Genomic DNA, 9,524 nt, shown 5'->3' with positions numbered 1-9,524 from the left:
TGGCACAGTTTGGAGCACGGAACACTTTCACACCTTATCAACTTTTCATTCATTTGTGGATTTAATTTAGCAAAATAAATTAATTGAAGTAGTTACAAGGTGGAAGCAGTGGACATGCAGAGAACACTATATTGGGCACAAATTATTGTAGGATTACATGAATTTTCACAAGTTTTTAGTTTATTTAATATAGCAGCAACTATTATGATATGAATGAAGTAGGTGTGAAGTGGAAGCAGTAGATCTGCAGAGAATATTATTTTGAGCACCTAACACTTTATAGATGAATGTATCCACATATTTTAGTGTGTATGTACTGTACACTGATCAGCCATAACATTATGATCACTGACAGGTGAAGTGAATAATATAGATTATCTCCTTACAATGGCATCTGGAAGTGGGCGGGGTATATTTGGCAGCAAGTAAACACGTTTTCACTGAAGTTGTTTTTTAAAGCAAAAAAATGGGCATTGCAGTTTGTTGTGTATGGGGCTGCAAGGGATGTGGGCTACTGGGTGTGTGTACGTCACTTACCTGGGGAAGAGATGGCACCAGGATGCATTATGGGAAGATGACAAGCCGGCGGAGGCAGTGTGATGCTTTGTCTGGTGGAGTCCATGCCTTGATGGCAGCAACAGGAAGACCTACTCAATACTAGAGGATAGTTCTAATGTTCTGGTGGGTGGGTATAATGTTCTGGTGGGTGGTATAATGTTCGGGTGGGTATAATGTTCTGGTGGGTGGTATAATGTTCGGGTGGGTATAATGTTCTGGTGGGTGGTATAATGTTCGGGTGGGTGGTATAATGTTTGGGTGGGTGGGTATAATGTTCTGGTGAGCAGTAAATGAACACACAACTTAGTAAGCTAAATAAAATGAAATAAAGGAAAAAATAATTCCACCACCATTTTATTCTCAGCAGAGGAAATAGATACTAATAGGCTGCAGGAGATCTGCTTCATGTCAACCACCTCCTTTTTTCTTATCAGATCTCCTGCAGCCTGTTAGCACCCATTTCCCTTTCTATGTCTCAGCAGATCTCCTGCAGCCTATCAGCACCCATGTCCCTATTAGAGAATAAAATGGCGGTAGTTCCAATGTTTTATGTCACACGATATTAGCGCAATGGATTAGGAAACAGAAAATGTCAGTAAAAAACCCAGTGCAGGTAATTTTGGGGCCACAGACACAATCAATCCCCCAATTCATAGATCCTAGAGAAGAGTTTGTTGTGGAAGTGAAGTTGGGTACAAGTCAATGAAACCCCCGACACTCCCAGCTGAGAACAATGAAGGAGATTACTATTCCAATCCTCCAACCAGTTTTCTGGCTGGGAAGGTCTGGTAGTCAATATTTCCCCAGCAGGGGCGTACCGTGGGGTTGGCCAGAAAGGCGCCCGCCAGGGGCGCAGGCCGAGGGGGGGGGGGGCGCAAAATCACTGGCAGTGTAGTGTAGCAGACGCAGTGACTTACCGCTCCTCCGTTCAGCCTGCGCCCCCGGCGGCTGGCGCCCCCCCACTCCAATCCCGGAAGCCACCCGGAGCTCTCTGTGTGTCCAGGGCCAGGCAGGAGATGACAGTCTGTGTCGGAGCTCGGTGCGATGGGTGGCTCCACTCGTCACAGGGCTCCACCCATATGACCTCATCAGTCGGCTCCTAGGCAGCTCCAGGCTGGTGCATGAATGCCCTCTCTCTCTGCAGTGACGGAAGATCTGCCCTGGCTGGCCTCTCGCTCTCACCTTCCCTGTCACCCCCCTCTCTCTCTGTCACCCTCCCTGTCACCCCCCCCCTCTCTCCCTGTCACCCCCCTCTCTCCCTGTCACATCCCTCTCTCCCTGTCACATCCCTCTCTCCCTCTCACCCCCCTCTCTCCCTGTCACTCTCCCTGTCACCCCCTCTCTCTCTGTCACCCTCCCTCTTTCCCTGTCACCCTCCTCTCTCCCTGTCACCCCCCCTTTCTCCCTGTCACCCCCCTCTCTCCCTGTCACCCTCCCTGTCACCCCCCTCTCTCCCTGTCACCCCCCCCTCTCCCCCTGTCACCCTTCCTGTCACCCTCCCTGTCACCCCCCTCTCTCCCTGTAAACCCCCTCTCTCTCCCTGTCACTCCCTCTCTCTCTCTCCCTGCCAACCCCTCACTCCCTATCCCCCCTTCTTTCTCTCTCACCCCCTTCTCTCTCTCTGTCACCCCCTTCTCTCTCTCTCTCTCTCTGTCACCCCCTTCCTTCTCTCTCTCTCTCCCTTCTCTCTCTCTGACAAACCCCCCCTGTCTCTCTGTCAAACCCTCTCTCTCTCAGGGGGGGTGGGGGGCACGATACAGCTCTTCGCCAAGGGCGCTGGAGACCCTAGGTACGCCTCTGTTCCCCAGCTGACCAGGAACAATGAAGGAGTTTACTATTCAAATCCTCAACAACTCGTTTTCCCACTCACTATTTCCCCAGCTGGCAGAGACAAGACTTCTTATAGAGTGTCAGCTTCTTGCATTGTCCAGCATCGGGAAATGGGGGATAAATACAATGAGCCCTCCCCTTATATCCATAAATCCCGCCCTCTTATCATCAACGTAAAAGATGTGATAAATCATCTACGCATTTCACCTTATCAGTATCCAGTGATCAACCATAAAGTGACCCCAAAGTCCATCCAACGTCTCCTTTATACTTTAATAAATGATATCACCACCAATAAATGTCTCCAAACCTCCAGAGCTTCCTCCTCCAAATCTCAGTATATGCTCCAGGAAGCCATGTGTAGTGGACTACAAAACTCCTCCTTCCCCAAACACCAATCCCATGCTCTCTTGGTGCTCACACTCAGATTGTGTGCTCACCAGACCTCCATCACCCTCCTAATAAGTGGCTCCACAATAGCTTTAGAGGAACCCTTGCTGAGAAATGCTGGAGTAGGCAGTAATATATTTCTCTCCCCTTTGGTGGAGATGACCCATCTATAAGGATATACATTACATACACACACAGCACAAGGCCGTGCTCACACTACCAGATGTTTCTCAGGGCTGCAGTTCCTCTGAGCTCCACAAGGTGGTGATCTCACTTCTACCCAGACAGGAAGTCTCTATGGAATACAGACAGGAAGTGATGTCAGATATAAATAGAAAATTCTGGGTGAGAGGTGAGTTGGGAGGCAGTAGAGAGGAGACGTTGCTGGAAGAGGCAGCAGAGGAGGTAATAAGATCTTATTTTCTATTTACACCCAGTAACCCCCGTCATGTCCGTCCTCTTCCTCCATAGTTACTGTGACGTCAGAAGGAAGAAAACATTCCCCAGCCTACATGAAGAATATGTTCCATCATTGATGTCAGAGGGAGGAAAATTCTGAGGCCTCTGTGGAAAGTAGAGGGCTTGAGGGGCTGTGAGGGTTTAGTAAAGCTGAAAGACTTAAGGGGCCTCTGAAGAGGTAAGTCAGAGAATTCTATGACATCACACTGACCTCACAGCTCCTCCTCCCAATGTCCCTCCATCTGGCTCTTTTTTCTGATGCTCTTAGGATGTGGGCGGACCCTTTTCATCCTCGCAACCAAAGTAGAACTGTTGATCCTGTATTTTATGTAATGATGTCAGAATTCCCTATGCCAAGCCTTTAACCTACAGACTTGGAGGGGGGAGGTGTCCCTGAAGTAGGGCTTTAAAAAAAATATACAGACCTTATGGGTGAAAAGGATTCTGGGACGGTCATTTATTTTTACTATTTATGAAAACTGCTGACAGGAGAGGTAGGCGGTGCTGGGAATTGTGGGATATTATCCAGTAACAGACAAGGGATGTGTCTGGATGGTGACTGTATCATTGTGTGTGTCAGGTTCCTATAAGGTGTCAGGATGTCACTGTCTATTTCTCCATGGAGGAGTGGGAGTATTTAGAAGGACACAAGGATCTCTACAAGGACGTCATGATGGAGAATCAGCCGCCCCTCACATCACCGGGTAAGAGGAGACTTTATTGTAAAGGAGAGAGCAGTACGGAGGGTCCACCTAGATCCCCCATCATCTGATAAACACATAGAAACAATGTATTCAGTCAGTGTGTGTGTTTCCTACAGATGGATCCAGTAATGGGAACCCACCAGAGAGATGTCCCCGTCCTCTGTATTCCCGGGATTCCACACAGGAAGGTTACACCATCCCTCACCATCATCAGGTAGATGAGTGACAATTATTGGTAGTTCTGATTTATATACAGTATGTTTGTTACAATGAATGTTTTATTATATATTCAGAGTGGAAACCTCGGGGATGATAATATTGATGTTAAAGAAGAGTATAAAGAGGAGGATGAGGAGTATGGAGTGATGGAGGAGTTTTCATGACACAAGGATATGATGGAGCCACCTAACACCAGAAACCCACCAGAGAGATGTCCCCGTCCTCTGTATTCCCGGGATTCCACACAGGAAGATCACACCATCCCTCATTGTTACAAGGTTGGTGTGACAGAGCTTTTAAAACACAGACTCGTGAAGAGAATATGTGGATTTGTTAGGTGATGTCACAGCAATAAATCTTATATTTTACAGATGATATTTTCTCTCGCTTTGATTTAGAGTGGAGATCCAATCGATATAGAATTTGAGGTTAAAGCAGAAGAAGAAGAGACATATGTGAGGGATGATCAGCAGTCTATGGAGGAGGATGGAATAACGGGGACATTTATAGAGGAGGACACTCCTACAGAGATCAGCACAGGTGGGTCATTAACACTGAATTGCTCCACCAATACTGCTCACTGATTGGTCCAGAGTAGGGTGGGGACTGGGTGATATCAGCCTGAGAGAAGGAGTCAATAACTCAAAGATGGACGTCTTCAGAATCAGTCCAGTCTTCATCTGGGTTGTTCTCCCACCATCCTCACGCTCTGACCTCTGGTGGGGCTCAGCCCCCCGCTGTTATTCATGACTAAATCATGGACTAAATAAGGAAGTGCGGGACTTCTTGTGTTAGGAAGATGGCAATGATTGAAAGAGGGGGAGGGGACACTCGTCCTATAATCCTCTCATCATTGTCACTCCTATAAAAGACAGTTCTCATTGTTTCCTCACTTTCTGACTAAGGTCCATGAATAAAGAAATGAACTTGTAGGAGATTCAGAGGACCAATTTACTAGTTACCTTGAGGTTGGAATTGTAAGATCCTCAGAGACAGGGGTAGACTGACAACTCATAGGGCCCCCGGGCAATAGGAGTTCATCGTGCCCCCATGTCCACACTCAAGCCACACCTACATATGCATAGAGGGTACATTTAAATATCTACCACAGCATAGCCTGCATGGAAGTTCCCGGCTTCTTTCTATAGAGTCCGCTGGGCACTTCCAGGTTTAGAGGTGGCTGCAATGTGGCAGCCATATTTGTGATGCAACCAGAGGTGTTTTATGAAATCAGAAATATATGACAGATGCTGGACCAGCGCTATTAAACCCACAGTGTTCGGGGAAAATTATAAAAATGAATGTAAACAATAGATATAAAAGCAGATATAGAGAATCAAAAAATATTGATAAAAAAACACAATAATGATAAATGTTTCAGGTGTATATAGATACAAAGTCCACGGAGTAGTCTATGTAGAGATGGATGGCTGGGTGGCCGCCGGCTCTATCGGAGTTAGGAGGAGACTCTGTGCATGGTAGATAAATAAAAGAGAGAGAACAGAGCAGCGCCACCTGAGTGTAGTATTAAAACAATCCTTTATTGGCATAAAAGGTAATGGAGTGATAGGAAAGCAGGCTTTACAGCAAGTCATCCGATCCACTGAAGGGGAGGCAGGAGAGGTGTAGACAGCCCTGGGTCCTGGCTGTGTCAGTGGCTTCTGGCACTTCCTGGTGTCCTGTCGGCGTCACAGCTTCTCCCTCATCACATCCGGTGGCAGCGGGGTTGTGCTAGCGTTCGAGACATGCATGCCCCTTCGTCAGGCATTGTCTACAGACCAAAGGAAGCTCCCTCTTATATGGCTAGAGTTGGAGCCAGTGTCATCAGTTGTCAAGGAGATGGGGGAGTGGCTTGGAGCAGAGAGGAGCTAGTGTACAGCTGTGAGAGATAAGGGCTGAACATCCTAGGCTTATTAACCCTATGTGCACTTGTTAGGAGTTTTATGGGCAGTTCAGCTAAGATTGGTCACATATATGAATATGCTGCAACTGGAGAAGATATACTATACTTGAATTGGGTGTCCTGATGGAAGTTCCCTCGTGGGGATTAGGGGGCTGCTGTATAGTAGAGGGTAAAGAGGGGGGGGGGGGTTTAATTTGTACGGTGTCTATGCACACAAGTGAGACGGATGTGATGAGGGAGAAGCTGTGACGCCGGAAGGGAACACCCGGAAGTGCCAGAAGCCACTGACACAGCCAGGACCCAGGGCTGTCTACACCTCTCCTGCCTCCCCTGCAGTGGATCAGATGACTTGCAGTAAAGCCTGCTTTCCTATCACTCATGTGAGTGCATTACCTTTTATGCCAATAAAGGATTGTTTTAATACTACACTCAGGTGGCGCTGCTCTGTTCTCTCTCTTTTATTTATCTGTTTTATGAAAGCAGTAGACCTGTGTGTGAGATCATAATTTGAGCCCTAAGAGTAGGGAGAGGGGGGGGGGGGGGTTAGAGAGGGAGGTAAGAGATGGAGAGGAGTGAGAGACAGATGGGGAAGTGGGGGGCGGGGTGAGAGACAGAGGGGAGGATGAGAGAGAGATGGGGTGAGAGGGGAGGATGAGATACAGAGTAGGTAAGAGGGAGAGGTGAGAGGCAGGGGGAGGGTGAGAGAGAGGGGGATACAGAGGAGGTGTTGGGAGAGGGGGGTGAGGGAGACAGCGAGTAGGGTGAGAGGGAGAGGTGGGGGGTGAGAGAGAGGGGGATACAGAGGAGGTGTGGGAGACAGAGGAGGCTGAGAGAGAGGGGAGAGGCAGAAGAGGTATGAGAGACAGGGGGGGTGAGAGAGGTGGGTGAGACAGACAGGGGGGTTGAGAGAGGGAAGGGGAGACAGAGAGAGTGAGAGGGGGGCATAGGGGTTGAGGAAGGGGGGACTCCCGTACCCCCCCCCCATATTACACCAGGAGACCCCCCCTCCCCTCAAAATTATACCAGCAAAATGTTCTACAATTTTCAGATGCCTATAACGTACCCATCAGCAGGGTCCTCTGATCACTATATCAGCCTGGTAAAAGAGTCAGTGTCCAGTCATGTCACACAGTCAGGGACTCCTCTCACCTTCCTTCCGGCTCAATCACCAGCTGCATGTATCAAGGAAAGATCATAGCCTGGGACCCCGACCCGCTTCGCTACTACTGCACAGGTGAGCTACTTCCAGCATCAGATCGGGTGCTGCCAGGGCCATTGTTAAAAATCATGGGACCCTATACAGCCTACCTGACGCCCCCCCCCCCCTTAACCTCACTCCTGGTCCCACCCCCTCTCCCTGCCTCAAAACAAAATGCAGCTTTGTCTTCAAGTGCGTGCAGTAGAAGGGGGAAGCAGGTACAAATACAAGTGTAAATGAGGCCTACAGCTACAGAACTTTTTCAGGATTCCACTGCATACGCAATACAGGGTTCAGAATTGTGCTACGCACAGAGTGCAGGGTAAAGGGGTACACTCGTGCAGAGCCCAGGAGTAGGTTACATTCAGAGTTTAGGTTCAGGAGTGCACTACATACAGAATGAAGGGTGGAGGATTGTGCTATGTACAGAGTGAAGGGTGTAGGATTGTGCTATGTACAGAGTGCAGGGTGGAGGATTGTGCTACGTATAGAGTGCAGGGTGGAGGATTGTGCTACGTATAGAGTGCAGGGTTCAGGATTGTGCTACGTACAGAGTGCAGGGTTCAGGATTGTGCTACGTACAGAGTGCAGGGTTCAGGATTGTGCTACATACAGAGTGCAGGGTTTAGGATTGTGCTACCTAAGAGTGCAGGGTTGAGGATTGTGCTACGCACAGAATGCAGGGTTGAGGATTGTGCTACGTACAGAGTGCAGGGTTCAGGATTGTGCTTTGTACAGAATGCAGGGTTCAGAATTGTGCCTTGTACAGAATGCAGTGTTCAGGATTGTGCTAGGTACTGAGAGGAGGGTTCAGGATTGTGCTATGTACAGAATGCAGGGTTCAGGATTGTGCTATGTACAGAATGCAGGGTTCAGGATTGTGCTATGTACAGAATGCAGGGTTCAGGATTGTGCTATGTCCAGAATGCAGGGTTCAGGATTGTGCTACGTACAGAATGCAGGATACAGGATTGTGCTATGTACAGAATGCAGGGTTTTGGATTGTGCTACTTACAGAGTGCATGGTTCAGGATTGTGCTACGTACAGAATGCAGGGTTCAGGATTGTGCTACGTACAGAATGCAGAGTTCAGGATTGTGCTACATACAGAATGCAGGGTTTAGGATTGTGCTACGTACAGAATGCAGGGTTTAGGATTGTGCTCAGGATTGTGCTATGTACAGAGTGCAGGGTGGAGGATTGTGCTATGTACAGAGTGCAGGGTAGAGGATTGTGCTATGTACAGAGTGCAGGGTGGAGGATTGTGCTATGTACAGAGTGCAGGGTGGAGGATTGTGCTATGTACAGAGTGCAGGGTGGAGGATTGTGCTATGTACAGAGTGCAGGGTGGAGGATTGTGCTATGTACAGAGTGCAGGGTGGAGGATTGTGCTATGTACAGAGTGCAGGGTGGAGGATTGTGCTATGTACAGAGTGCAGGGTAGAGGATTGTGCTATGTACAGAGTGCAGGGTTCAGGATTGTGCTATGTACAGAGTGCAGGGTAGAGGATTGTGCTATGTACAGAGTGCAGGGTAGAGGATTGTGCTATGTACAGAGTGCAGGGTGGAGGATTGTGCTATGTACAGAGTGCAGGGTAGAGGAGTGTTCTATGTACAGAGTGCATGGTTCAGGGTTCAGGAGTGTGCTATGTACAGAGTGCAGGGTTCAGGAGTGTGCTATGTACAGAGTGCAGGGTAGAGGATTGTGCTATGTACAGAGTGCAGGGTGGAGTAATGTGCTATGTACAGAGTGCAGGGTGGAGGAATGTGCTATGTACAGAATGCAGGGTGGAGGAATGTGCTATGTACAGAGTGCAGGGTGGAGGAATGTGCTATGTACAGAGTGCAGGGTGGAGGATTGTCCTATGTGCAGAGTGCGGGGTGGAGAATTGTCCTATGTGCAGAGTGCAGGGTAGAGGAGTGTGCTATGTGCAGAGTGCAGGGTAGAGGAGTGTGCTATGTGCAGAGTGCAGGGTTCAGGAGTGTGCTATGTACAGAGTGCAGGGTTCAGGAGTGTGCTATGTACAGAGTGCAGGGTGGAGGATTGTGCTTTGTACAGAGTGCAGGGCGGAGGACTGTGTTATGTACAGAGCGCACATGTGCATATCTTACAGGTCATACCCTCCTCTAACAGAGCTATTCCCGTAAATTTCCCCCAGTACAGATCTCTTCTCCCCTCCCTGTCCAGTGCCTCTCTCCTCCTTTTCCAGTAAATACCTCCCTTCCCTGTCTAGGACACATCTCTCCTCTGCCACACAGAAAA

The 9,524-nt window shown here is 48.6% G+C and overlaps 2 protein-coding genes across 2 annotated transcripts in view; both read left to right on the top strand.

Annotated features, from left to right (window-relative positions):
- The window catches only part of LOC309550245 (uncharacterized protein), a gene marked incomplete at its 3' end in the record, with an annotated part of 2,091,994 nt that overhangs the window by 82,295 nt on the left and 2,000,175 nt on the right, over positions 1 to 9,524 (top strand).
- Positions 1 to 9,524, top strand: part of LOC309550782 (uncharacterized protein) — a 197,420-nt gene that overhangs the window by 81,976 nt on the left and 105,920 nt on the right. The gene's annotated exons all lie outside the window — the stretch shown is intronic.

Source organism: Pelophylax lessonae, assembly GCF_965119305.1.
Source record: "Pelophylax lessonae genome assembly, chromosome: 3".
Taxonomy (NCBI): Eukaryota; Metazoa; Chordata; class Amphibia; order Anura; family Ranidae; genus Pelophylax; species Pelophylax lessonae.
The sequence above is the reverse complement of the archived record's forward strand: the minus strand, read 5'-3'. Positions and strand labels throughout refer to the sequence as shown.